Source organism: Saccopteryx bilineata, chromosome 6, assembly GCF_036850765.1.
Source record: "Saccopteryx bilineata isolate mSacBil1 chromosome 6, mSacBil1_pri_phased_curated, whole genome shotgun sequence".
Lineage (NCBI taxonomy): Eukaryota > Metazoa > Chordata > Mammalia > Chiroptera > Emballonuridae > Saccopteryx > Saccopteryx bilineata.
In genome coordinates, this window is record NC_089495.1 from 12,996,376 (window position 1) to 13,004,809 (window position 8,434).

Below are 8,434 nucleotides of genomic sequence, written 5' to 3' on the forward strand. Positions count from 1 at the left end.
ATCTCTCTCCCTTTCTCTCTCTCTCTCTCTCAAATTAAATAAATAAAAAGAACAAAGTCAATCGGAAGCTCATCTTTCCCTTGATCACATTAGGTGTGTGAGTATCAAATGCTCTTACACAGATAGCAACAGACTGCTAAGTACACCTGAAAAGAAATTATTTATGAAAATTACACAGCAAGTAGTTAACTCTCAAAAATGTTTGTTTAATGAAAGCTGGACAGGCTCTATCACACAAAATCCTAAGCTAAGGTATGCTATTGAACTGAATTGGTTTTGTCCTTGAGATACAAGTGCTTAGAATCCATCATCAGAAAAAACTGTACGGCCTTCTGTTTCTCATAAAAATGGGGACTTCGAGGCATGCACACAGGGCATGAGACATACGGAGACATTTTTGTTCAAGGCTAGTTCTTGCTTATGGAAGCTAAATTCTAAATTAAAAAGAGAGCCCTGGCCAGTTGGCTCAGTAGTAGAGCGTCAGCCTGGCATGTAGGAATCCCGGGTTCGATTCCCGGCCAGGGCACACAGGAGACGTGCCCATCTGCTTCTCCACCCCTCCCCCTCTCCTTCCTCTCTGTCTCTCTCTTCCCCTCCCACAGCCGAGGCTCCATTGGAGCAAAGTTGGCCCAGGCGCTGAGGATGGCTCTGTGGCCTCTGCCTCAGGCACTAGAATGGCTCTGATTACGGCAGAGTGACGCCCCAAGATGGGCAGAGCATCGCCCCCTGGTGGGCATGCCGGGTGGATCCTGGTCGGGCACATGCAGGAGTCTGTCTGCCTCCTCGTTTCCAGCTTTGGAAAAAAATACAAAAAAAAAAAAAAAAAAAAAGAGAGAGAGAGAGAGAGAGAAAGCCCAAACAGAAACAAACAAAACAAACCCCTAACTCTCTACAACCTTCCTAAGCAGAGACATACCCATAACACAAAGTCCTCTGGTCTCTTCAGAATGGAAAATTCAACGTTTCACAACCATAACAATACTACCATTTGCGTATGACAAGCGTGGTTAACACTGGCAAAGCCAACAGGGAGTGCCCACAGACTCCCTATTCAAAGCACTATCTAAAATGGCAACAGCAGGTTCCACCTGTTTAGCTTCCTATACATTGTAGCCTCTGAGCCAATGGAAAAATAAAAAGATGCGGCTCTGAGAGGAAATCCCTGGTCCAGGCTTCTCCACCCTTCTCTGGCCCACACCCCGAGGGACAGGGATTCGGGACACACCGGGAATATCAGAGGCTCACGGAGAGAAAGGGGGTTCCTCAGGGCTGGAGGGCAAGGAGAGGAAGGGGCCCAACAGTCTCAAATCCGAGGGTTCCTGTGTGGTTCCTAACAGCCCTTTCCCCCAGGTGATTCTCATATACACGGTAAATCCCATCCACGATGACAGAATTATGCAGGCCCATTTTGCAGATGTGAAAATTAAGGTCCAGAAAGGGGAAGTGATAGGCAAGTCAATAAAAAAAAAAGAGCTGAAAATCAACTCCAGGCTTCTGGACTCCAGGCTTCTGGACTCTAGACCCCCCGCCCTCCCCACTGCACAGAGCCTTGGATGTGGCTGGTCGTCACAAATATTTAATAAATAAGTGAAATAAGGGCACACTGTTTGCGTTCATTTAATAACATAATCACCTGGGTTACTACACTTGTTCATGCACCCTGGGGTCCCCGGATCTGCAACAGATCTCGAAGTTACTGATGGCAGTCGGAGGGTCCTGGGCGAGTTCTCAAACCTCAGAAAGCCTTTTAAAAGTTTATGAGTTTGGGCCCTGGCCGGTTGGCTCAGCGGTAGAGCGTCGGCCTAGCGTGCGGAGGACCCAGGTTCGATTCCAGGCCAGGGCACACAGGAGAAGCGCCCATTTGCTTCTCCACCCCTCCGCCGCGCTTTCCTCTCTGTCTCTCTCTTCCCCTCCCGCAGCCAAGGCTCCATTGGAGCAGAGATGGCCCGGGCGCTGGGCATGGCTCTGTGGCCTCTGCCTCAGGCGCTAGAGTGGCTCTGGTCGCAATATGGCGACGCCCAGGATGGGCAGAGCATCGCCCCCTGGGGGGCAGAGCACCGCCCCTGGTGGGCGTGCCGGGTGGATCCCGGTCGGGCGCATGCGGGAGTCTGTCTGACTGTCTCTCCCTGTTTCCAGCTTCAGAAAAATGAAAAAAAAAAAAAAAAAAGTTATGAGTTTATGTACAAAACAGCTGCCCAGGCTGTCCAAAACATCACTTTTTGGCTGCAATTAGGTCAACTAGATTTGACAATTCTAGCTCTCTCCAGTCGGTTAGAGAACATTCCTGGGTAATAAAGATAGGCATATCAAGTCTTCTAACAAAATGAAGTTTGTTTCAGAGACAGTTTGCCATAAGATGGAGCTGGTGAAGGGGGGAAATCATTTTAAAGGGCTCTCTGAAGGTCAAATGCTAGCAACTAGGGCCTCTTGCATGCGCCCCACGAGGCCAGGTGGAGTGCTGGGGACTGTTACAGCTCAGCCACAAGCACTGTGGGCTTCATTTCCTGCCTGTGTTTCCCTTGGTGTTTTATATAAAATACTGGCTTCAGGCTTCAATCTGGACCGTATAGATAATTTATTCTTCTTTGCTTAAAAAAAAAAAATCAAGATTTAATCAAACCCCCTCACTCCCATTCCCACCACGAGGACCATTCCTCAACCCTGCCTTGGTCAAATATTGATCACACACAATCAGGCCAAAGGTAGGACAGGAAGGGGGCAGAAAGCCGTGACCTTCTCTACCCTGGGGGAAGGCACATGCTATCCCATACAGACAAAATAACTGCCTCTACTGTTAATACCTGAAATTTCATAGCAATTTGTATTATTTTTATATACTACTTTTATGTGTTTTTATGACATAGATTACAAATATACACTATTCTATGTATTTTCACATATGTTGACACATTATTTTTACATATGCAGTGTTGGGCACATAGTAAGCATTCAATAAATGCAAGTTAACTGAGCCCCTTTGAAGATGTCATAGTAAAGCACTAAAAGCAGTGAGGGGCTACCTGTAGTAACAGAGAAGGGGTTGGGTCTGAAGCACTGAAGGAGGGGCTCAGACTAAAGCACAGTGAGTTTGGGAAGATTTTTTTCTACTGTAAGGAGGGGAAATTCACTTGGTCCCACCATTGTTATTTTCATATCACTTGGTGTCCTTGATTATCATCTGACTTTTCTTGTGACCAAAAAAAAAAAAAAAAAAGTCACTGACAATATCTTTCATCATTAAACATTTTGATGCTTTACATAAAAGTTATCCCATGTTTAATTCCTTACCACTATTTTGCTCAGAATAAGCAAAATCCCTTCTTGCTGAAAATTCTGTAACAGAAAGTGTTTAATTTATATAGTCAGGGTTTCTAGGGTTTTTAAAATTACTAATTATCTGACAATTCTGTAAATTAACATCATATACACTGGTAGACTGCTGTAACTTACACACCTTCTTTCATAGGTACTATCTCATCCGTTCCCCAAAGCAACCCTATCAGATATAGTTAAGTATTATTATCACCTTCCATGGAACTAATAGTAATAATCGCTGTATTTGTTCATAAGTCCTGTACTGACAGTTCACTAACTAGAATGAAATCTCCCTGGAGGGTAAAGAAATGATCTTCTTATTCTCATTTGAACCCACAGAGCCCAGCACTGTGTCTGGGGCATACTAAATGTTCTAGGGAAATTTATTAAATGAATGAAGGCCTTTGTCTGCTTTAAGCCCTTTTGGGTATATAATGCACATAATGGAACCATGTCCCAGATACCCCAATTAGAGTTCAGTGGTCTGTTCTCTATAAAAAAAAATTATATGAAAACTCTCTAAAAATAATAGAGCTTACGTTTGATAATACTAAGAATAAAAGTACAATGTCTGTGAAACATGAGAATATCAATGCACATCAAAAGTTAAACACCCCAAGTCTCAAACTTGCCACTACTAAGTGTAAACATCTATAACTAGTTTTGATGTTGGATATTTGCCTAATACAGCATCTCAGAAAGCAGAGTAAAATCAGGGCCATAGTCCTTAGAGCTGTTCAGAACTTTAAGACAAGCATTTATAGGCTATAATTTGCTTCCAATTTAACCACAAACCTTTACTTTTGATATGATCACATTTTTACAGATAATTGTAAAATTATCTGAGATATTATGAAATTATCTTTAACTTTTCAAGCTCCACAGAAGAAAAGACAACTCATTGAGAGAATGAAATATATAAATATTTACTATTAAGGAGATACAAATCCTAACAGACAAGAACTCTTTAATCTGAGAGGCCAAAATCTAACTTCTTATGCAACAGGCTAAGTTATAAATTATAATCATTCACTAATTACAGTGAAATTCTGGACTTTGCCCCATCAATCAATAGATATTTCAAGGTTACCCCTTAGAAATACCAGTTTAAGTTCTAAATACTGAATTCCATCTCCTGAAGCTTCCTTTAATAAATTGACAGGGTTTTCCAAGATTTTTTAGGTTTCTTCCCCCCTCCCTTAAAAAAAAAAAAGATGGGGTTTAGATAAAACTAGAGAAGCCTGACTAAGTTCAACAGCGATGGCCCTTCAGTCCTGGAAAGGGAGTGTGCATCTGTCTAACATCAAGACCATCCACCTTTGGCCCTCAGTCTCCAGACCCCTGTCGGCACCTGCCCTTGAGTACCAAAAACTGCAGGCTAAGTTCCAACATTATATGCAATCGGCCTGAAAACTATTAAATGACTGCAGGCTTGACAGCAACCTTAGTGATTCCTGAAAATCCACAACAGGAAATGTAACTATCCTCCACCCTCCTGAGCCATTCATCAAAAGCAGACTGAGTCACAGCAACCGGGAGCCAGAGGTAGAAGGCCACACTTACAGAAAGATTCTGCATTTCTCATTCCCTAACCAAGAACAAGGAGCACTGCTCACAGTGGAGGGAGGAGACTGAAGAGACAGGCAGCGGATAAACGTCCCCAAGTTCCAAACTCTGTACTATGGGGTTAAAAAACGAGATAAAGCTAAGCTGCTAATGTGTAGCCACCTCTATTGCCTGTCCCAGGAGTCACACTTACAGCTGATGAGCAAGGGTCGTGCCTACACCGACAGACACGGGCGCTTAACGGATGCCCTGAGCCCTGTCTTTGCGCCCGACTCTGGCTGCCAACCTTCTTCTCTTCTCCCCTCTAAAGGGGTAAGGACAGCAAATGCACGGAGACCTGGGGCCAAAGACAGACGCCGGTGCGTCCTGGGAGGGCGGAGGAGTTACATCCTAAAGCCTTTTGAACTTGGGAAGGCTTCCCAAACCGCCCCCCCAGGCCATGGCACTGCAAGCGGCCGAGGGTGGGCGGGCGCCACGACTGGCCACAGCCGGCAGCGCTGGGGGATGAGCCCGGCCGACCCGGCGGAAAGGAAGTGGCAGTCGCCGCTTTGCACCAACCATGTTCGGCCAGCGGGCGAGTGCCACTCAGCGCCCCGAACGGGGTTGGTGGGCGCAGGGCGGGCATTCGCGTCCCCAACCCGCGGTGATCCCAAGTGCCCCAGGGGACGCGGGCCCCCAAGTACACCATCAAGACACCGCTGGGTCCCCGGAGGCTCCCCGCCCCCACCTCGCCCGCTCCGTAGCCGAGGCGGGTCAGGCCCAGAGCGCGCGGCCGGCCCGGGGCGCCTGCGGGGACCCGGCTGCGCCCGGCGCTAGGCCGCGCCTGGGGCGGATGACCCCTCGGCGCAGCGCCTTCCTGGGACGCGCCGCCAGAGCCCCTCGCGCACCAGGACAAGTGCAGTGACAAAGCCACAGGGCCAGCTGGCCAAGGGAAAGGAGGATGCGACGTCCCTCCCAAGCGGCGGAGGCAGCGGCCCAGCCTTCCTAAAGCCGGGCGCGCCGGGCAGGCCCGGCGCCCATCCCGGCTCGGAGCCCGCGCAACCGCGACCCTTCCTGGATCACAGCGGGCGGGCGCCCCATCAAGTTTCCTTTGGCTCCGGCGGGCGGCGCCTCTCCCTCCCAGGCGTGAGGCGCAGGCAGCCGGGCGGCCGGTGGGTTCCTGCTTATTTATGCCGGAGGCTGCCCGCAGACAGGCGCCTCCAGGCACCCAGAGGGACCCCGCTCCCCGCCTTCGGATCTGGAGGCAACAGCGTCTGTGTACACATACACACTTGCACACGATAATTTTGTTGTAAAAGGAGGCCCGACTCCAGCGGACCTGCACCCCCACACATCACACCTGGGGCGCAGAATCACACAGAGCAGGTCTGTGTCCATGGAGCCACCTCTCCGCATCTGCAAATCCAAAAGTGAAATTAAACCTCCACCGACCTCCTCCTCCTCCTCCTCCCTCTCTACCTCCTCCTCCTCCTTGCAGCCTCAGCAGCCCCAGTAGCAGCAGCAACAGCAGCAAAACCTGCTTCCCCTAAAATCAGATGATCCGTAACAGCCCCGACTGTTCCTCCAAAAATCGGTATTAATATTTATGAACCCCAGCATTCTCCTTCTGCAAAACATTGTGTCAGACCATCTGGACACATACACACACACACAAACACACACACAAACACACAACACACACACACACGTCCTCTCCGGTCCTCATAAACATACCTTCAAGAATAACACACACGCAGTCACAACTATTATTTGAAAAATGTTACCTCTCAGGGTGCTTTTTCACGCTACCAATGCAATTCCGCAAGGTTTAAGTGTTGCTAGGGTGTGTGAAATGGAAATGAAAGCCCGTCAGTTGAATAATCGCAGGAGCAAAACTAAAAGTTACTCCCCGGCTTGCCTGAGAACAGTCCAGATCGAAAGCAAAACAAGGAGAGGAAACTGCGAGGAGCCGAGGCTGGAAATCCCCCCGCCCCCCGCCCGCCCCGCTCCCTCCCTCGCTCCCCCTCCGCCCTCCGCCCTCCTCCCTCCTCCCTCCGCCCCTCCTCCCCACTGTTTGTTTCAAGCTTGTGCAACCGGGAGGTGGAGGCGGAGGGCGGGCGGCCGGGAGGTGCGGAAGTTCGCCGCCGCTGTTCATTGGCAGCGAGCGCCGCTTTCATCATTTCTCGAAAAGTCGATTTCATTTTCACTTCCCCACGTCGCGGCGGGAGCAACAAGCGGCTGTTCGTGAGTCTGTTGTTCGCACCCTGGGGCGCTCACACTCGCCACGCGAACACTCGAGTACCGTGCAGTGGGGGTAGGGGGGTCGGGTCAGGAGCAAGTGGCTGTGCGAGAGGAAGCGGGGACCTGACTCTCCATCCTATGGGCTGCCTGAAGGTTGGGAGGGGGAAGGGGTGGGCGTCCACGGAAGCTAAGGGGCACCAGCCATCCGTCCAGTTCGAGGGGCAGGTGTTAAGTGGCGGTTAGACCCGCTCTTCTCAGAGTGAATAATGGCACTCTAACACTGTCCACTAAAAGCAACACTTAACTGACAAGACAGCGTTGCTTAGGTGTTAATGCAGGAGGAACTGGGCCAAGTGACAGGCGTCCTGAACCATATTTGAGCCCTTATCGGTGGTTGAGGGTATACCATTGGAGGGGCTGCCGCCATCTCTGACACCACCTGGCGCTGTTTTCCACCGAGGGCGATAAAGGCCTTAAGTCCAAGACTGAGTTCTCACAACACAAGTTACCTTACTGCAGGAGGACATGGGCAAGGATGTTAATTTTGCTTTAAAATGTCTTGGTCGTGACTGGCCCAGGGAAGAGGCTTTATACTATGGTACTTCCAGCCAGGTTCCACTTTGGCCTCTCCTTAACTTACTAGCTGGGCGTCCTTGGTCAAGTTGCCGAACCTCACAGCTCAGTTTTGAGTACTGTAAAATGGGGGTAGTGCAAGAAAACAGGTACGGCACCTGGCACCTTAAGGTGTTTGCTCAAACTAATACAACTCACTGGGGGCCTACTGGGTTTTGGTCCCTTGCTTTAAAAACATTGATCTCATCTAATCATACCTGCTTCTTCCCTGACTTGAAGTTTGATCAGGCTTCTCCCAAACTTCTCCATCCAGAGAAAGGCCTTTCCTGGGAGGCCACAGATACTTAGATTCAAACACTTTTTTACTCCAACACTCCTCTTTGTCACAGAAATACTGACTTCTGTGGACTGGAAAAAGAAAAGTGCCCAAATATGCAGAGACAGTGAAGAGGTAACGGTTTCGGGTTCTGCTTTGTGGATGGCTCAGAAATAGATGTCACATACACACTTTTCTTATCCCCTTTCACATAAGCTTATCTGACACAGCCAGTCACTTGTTTATTTTTTATAGCAATGACCCCGGCAGGCAATCAGTCACTATATACAAACTCTGTAGAATAATTGTCACCCTGTCCACCCAAGGACCCATATTAAAAACACAGTTTGAGCAAAAAAGAGAAGAAACTTGTGGACACGGGCAACAGTGTGGCGACTGCCACAGGAGCGGAGGGTGAGGGCCGGTGGAGGAGGGGATGGAGCG

General features: G+C 49.1%; 1 protein-coding gene across 5 annotated transcripts in view; it reads right to left on the reverse strand.

Moving 5' to 3' along the window:
* Nucleotides 1-6,829, reverse strand: part of IRF2 (interferon regulatory factor 2) — an 80,684-nt gene extending 73,855 nt beyond the window's left edge. Inside the window, exon 1 of one of the 5 annotated variants that reach the window (XM_066236387.1) lies at nucleotides 6,645-6,829. The gene's annotated coding sequence lies outside the window, so the exon portion shown is untranslated. Of the gene's footprint in view, nucleotides 1-5,074; nucleotides 5,267-6,220; nucleotides 6,261-6,339; nucleotides 6,371-6,644 lie in introns of those variants that run through there. The other 4 variants (XM_066236382.1, XM_066236386.1, XM_066236385.1 and 1 more) reach the window with 4 other exon arrangements.
* Nucleotides 6,830-8,434: the final 1,605 nt, after the last annotated feature.